This window comes from Chinchilla lanigera, unplaced genomic scaffold (genome assembly GCF_000276665.1).
Source record: "Chinchilla lanigera isolate Chin_1 unplaced genomic scaffold, ChiLan1.0 scaffold00162, whole genome shotgun sequence".
Taxonomy (NCBI): Eukaryota; Metazoa; Chordata; class Mammalia; order Rodentia; family Chinchillidae; genus Chinchilla; species Chinchilla lanigera.
The window spans coordinates 757,073-762,013 of NW_004955563.1; the positions used below are offsets into that span (position 1 = coordinate 757,073).

General features: G+C 43.0%; 1 pseudogene; it reads left to right on the plus strand.

Moving 5' to 3' along the window:
- The first annotated feature begins 2,914 nt into the window (after nt 1–2,914).
- LOC102012374 lies at nt 2,915–4,626 on the plus strand (annotated as a pseudogene).
- Nucleotides 4,627–4,941: the final 315 nt, after the last annotated feature.

The following is a 4,941-nucleotide window of genomic DNA, read 5'->3' on the forward strand; positions in this document are numbered from 1 at the left end:
TTTTTAGTTTTTTCCGGTACCAAGAATCGAACTCACGACCTTGCGCTTACCAGGCAGGCGCTGTGCCGCTGAGCTAAATCCCCAGCCCTGCAAGCAAATTTTCTGCCATAGCATAATATACATGATCTTCAGCCCAACTTCCACTGTAGGGAGTCCTTGTTCCCAACTAAAACCTCCTGGGGTTTGCCTTTTCTCTCTGCATTTCTAGCAGCCTTCTGTTCTTCTGCACTCTGATAAGAATCCCCCATCCAATTTGGTTTAAGGCATTCTAGAGCCTCTCCAGCTGGAATCTCCAAACCTTTCCAAACTCCTCCTGTGAACCATTTCCAAAGCTTCTGAATCACATAGCCAGGTGAAGTCACAGCAGTGGCCCCACCCCAAGTATCAATAAGTATGTTAGTCTCTTTCTTCATTACTGGGGAAAAAATACATAACCCCTAAAATTTAAGGGAGTAAATGTTTATTTTGGCTCACAGTTTGTAGAGGTTTCAGTCCATAGTTAGCTGGCTCCCAGGAAGGACAGCAGGGCACACGGGGCACGGCAGAGGAGTGCTGCTTATGGCACAGCAGAGAGAAAGCAAAGTGAGAACAAGAGAGGATCCAGGAGGGAGATAAACCCCTCCAGGCCATGTAACCACATCTTCTGAACAGGCTCCACCTGCAAACAGCAAGTCAGCTACCAGCTCCCATAATGCAATAGTCCTCCTAAAGCCCCACCCCTTGGAGCCTGAGGCCTTGGTGGGGATCTAGCTACAAACCACAACAAAAATACAATTTGCATATGTAAATAAAAATTTATGTCTTGGGATTTCTTTCTCTTTCCTTGCTTTTTTTTTGCCTCCCTAAAAGATTATTTTGCTTACCACACTGCAACTTGTCTCTTGAAACACAAATTTGAATATAAAAAGTAAAATAAAGGCAGACTTTTCTGTGTAAGGGGATGATATGGGGAAAAGAAGAAGAAAGAGAATAGGGAAGAGGAAAGGATGTTGAAAATGATTAAGGCCTGTTACATATATATACAAGTACAAATCTCCCAAAATGGAAGGATACTTCATGAATTACAAACACATACCAGTTATAAAAATAATGAAATACATTAACAATATATGTGGTTCTAAGTTTTTAAGGGCCACTGACCTGTCAGATGGAAAATGTACTTGGCGAGAGGTAGTAAGGATAGTGTATTAGAGTTTATTAAATAAGGGATCCACGATTTAATCTTTATCATATTTCCCCAGATCTGGGTGTAATTGTATCTAATGAGTTTATAAAGGAAACAATGGAATAATAAGCCATTTAATTCAAAGACATCCTATGTGCAACTAAAGACCATAGTCATAAGCGAAATAAATCAGATTTGCATGTGTAAACATCACGTCGTCTCCCTAGTGTAAGAACCTGAAAGAGTAAATAAGATCCAAAAGGTACAATAGATATTTTGAAAGGGAAAGAAATTGTTCAAAAAGGAAAAATAACTGGGGTGGGGGAAAGGAGAAAAGAAGGAAGGGAAGAATATATATTAAAAAAAGAATATATATATATACATATAAGCTAAGATAATTGCACTACTAATTTCTATTAGTTCACTGAAAGGAACAGTTAGTGTTTATATTGTTGGATCAATTTTGCATGCCTATACCAGGTAATCTGAGCAACTACTTTGAAGATAACAATATGCAACATAATAACCATTGTTAATTTCCTATCATCTTGCTTTGAAATTCTGTATCATTTTTATTATTTTTGTTTTACTATTGTCTTTAAAATAAAAAAACAAAGACATCTAATAAAGCGACATTTTTCAACTAAAGGACTGGGTAGGGTCAGAGTATGGAGGTTGAACTATCACATGTAGCAGTAATTACATAAAATGTTCCTGCACAAAATAATAATTTCTTTTTACTAGCTATGTGCAATGTTAGATAGGGTTGTTTAAGTGTTCTGTGTATTTTACCGATGGCTCTTTAAATAGTCTCATTTTTTTCTTACGTGAATCAATTATGTATGAAAATGTACACAAAAGCTTCCTTTACTATTTTTATAAAATTTATTCAAAGATGTTTGAATAATCGGGGAAATGGAGGTATATTTAAAGCACTGCTCTTAGCTGAGCCTGGTGGTGCTCACCCGCAAGCACAAAATTCTGGGTGACTCCAACAGGAAGAAGGAAATTTTGAGCCCAGGCTGGGAAACTTAGTAATGTAAGAAGATGCTCTCAAATTTTAAAAATGAAAATTAAAATTGTAAACAAGGGCTGGGGCCCAGGTTAAATCATTATACCACAATAATAAAAAAAGTCTTAAAATTCCAATGTTAATAATAAATTAGTGAGATAATACATATGTAAGTTAGATTAATGAAATCCATATAGATCAAATCTCATAGCTCAAAAGATCAGATTTTATCCTGTAAACACATACAGTTGTTTCTTGTCAATTAAAATGTTAAATGTTCCAATAAAGCATATTGGTGATATTAGCTACAAATTTAGCTTCTCCCCACAAAAAATGTATTAACATTTTATTCATGAAAAGTATCTAACAGTGTCAGTAAGACTACATATTTTGTTTCTGTATAGAGATTTTATTTTGTTTTTGTTTTTGTTTTGTTTTGTTTTTGTCTTCTTGAGACAGGGTCTCGCTATGCAGTTCAGGTTGGCCTTGAGCTCACTCTGTAGCTCAGGCTGGTCTCAAACTAGCAATGATCCTCGTGCCTCAGCCTCCCGAGTGCTGGGATTATAGGCGTGCGCCACCACGCCCGGCTCTGTATACAGATTTTAGAGTCCCTCATGTCTCAGGGATGCGTTTTATGGTTGATCTGGAGACTAGATTATCTGCAGATTGGATTATGGGCGGGTTGATTTCAACTCTGACTGGGATATCTTTCCCCTCCCCAATAAAAGGGGAAGGAGATGCGGGCCTCGCTGCATTTTGCAGCAAGCCTCAGCCTGTCCGCATCTCAGGAGCCGAGCCGGCAGGACAGCAGCGGTGACCATGGGGGAGCCAGCGACACACCCGGCACCAAGCCAGCCTTCTGTGGTGAGTGCGGAGTCTGTCCCGATGGCAGGCGTGTGCTTGGTGTACTTTTTCCTCCAGTTAAACCTTTCTAAATTGGGTGTGGTGACGCACACGGCTACAATCTCAGCACTCTGGAAGCCTAAGGCAAGAGGATTGCAAGTTGGATCCCAGTTTGGGAAATTTAGTGAATAAGCAAGACCCTCTCTCAAAGTAAAATATAAAAAATGTGCTGGAAAGTTGGCTCAGTGTAAAGCAAAGACACTGGGCTCGATCCCCACAACCAAAAGGGGAAATAAATTCCTTAATTTGCACAGTTATTTCTTTTTCTAAAATAGGGTGCTGGGACTTTTCTTGGATTCCTGAGCTCAAGGCATCCTCCTGCCTCAGCCTCTCAAATAGCTGGGACTAAGGCATGCATGACAGGGGACAACTAAGAGTTACTTTTCAAACAAAATGATGTTTCAGGGAAAGTTTCCTAAGTCTTAGTACTCACTGAGTAAAACTGAAGATACAGCCATGTATCACTTAATAATGGGGGTTTTTTTAATACTTTTTTTCTGAAGAAAAGCACATTTTTTGTCACTGTGTTGACATTGTAGACTGTGCTCACACACTCTCAGGTGTCCTAAGATAGGACACCTAGGTCAATCACTGTGTGTGAAGCTTGTCGTCCTGGTCTCTCAGATCCGGGTGGGCTGGGGGCAGCAGCGTGTGAGGGCAGGGACGGGGGGGAGAAGCGAGTCACATCCGCAGAGGAGCATGTGGGACAGGGTCTGAGACTGGGGACCACCCCCGCCCCCAGAACCACTCGGGTTCCTAACACCTGGGTTGTAACAACCTTTCCAGGTGCGGGTGACGCACTGTGATTTCAGACTCACTTCTGCCGGGGGAGGGGAGGGGAAAGAGTGAACCCAGGAAATTCTGCAGCGCTGAGAGCAGTCTGCACCCCCTCACACTTTGTTTAGATTTCACATTTTATTCTGTCCTAAAGGGGAAACACAAATACATGATATCCCGGAATTTACAGAAGAAACAAGTTCATGCCTCCAAGGCCAAGCAGAGAGCTGCTGCGGGTTCAGCCCTCCCCGTGCGGCTGACCAGCTGCATCTTCCCGAGGCCGGTCACTCTCATCACCGCCCACCCTGGCAATGAGGTCAGGTGTGGTCCACATGAGGACAAGCTGGAGAAGCCCCAGCAGCTCTGCGCAAGCTGGAGGCTGCAGGCACTCAAGCAACACGGCAGCCGAGGAGACGTTTTAAACCAATCAGAATTTGCAAAAGCTTCTAGAATACTGACCGTAGGACATAGACGTGGCTCCCTGGGCCACTCTGCTGAGGGCTTGCAGCCCGCCGCTGGCCTGTCTCCGTTTTGGAAAGAGATGATCCCAGAAGCTTTTCTTCTTTTACCTCCCTCTAACAACCATCATGTCACGGCTGCAGACATCCAGAATCAGGCGGAGAGAGTGAGGAAAGCCAGGCAGAGACTGGTCGAAGCCTTGCGGGCAGACAGGCTGGCCAGGGAGGCTGAGAGGACGAGCGGCCAGGAGGAAAGGGCTGAACGGCAGACGGAAGGAGGAGCAGGGACTGCTGGGGAATCCGGGATGTGAGCTCGCTGGAAAGGGGTTCACCGTGAGAGACGCTTCTGATTTCCCTGTATGCCTCTTAATACCGATCCGGCCCTTACCAAAAATCTTCTAACAGCCAAAATGTTCTTTATTAAACGCTTTTTGTGAGACAAATGTGTGGAGTGTGGATGGTTTGTGAGATTTTCAAGAGCAGAAACATATATGTCTCTCTGTCTCTCTCTGTCTCTGTCTCTCTCTCTCTCTGTCTCTCTCTGTCTCTCTGTCTCTCTCTCTCACTGTTTTCTAAACTAACACCTCCTCATTCTCACGTTGGAGCTATAAACCCCTGGTGCCTTG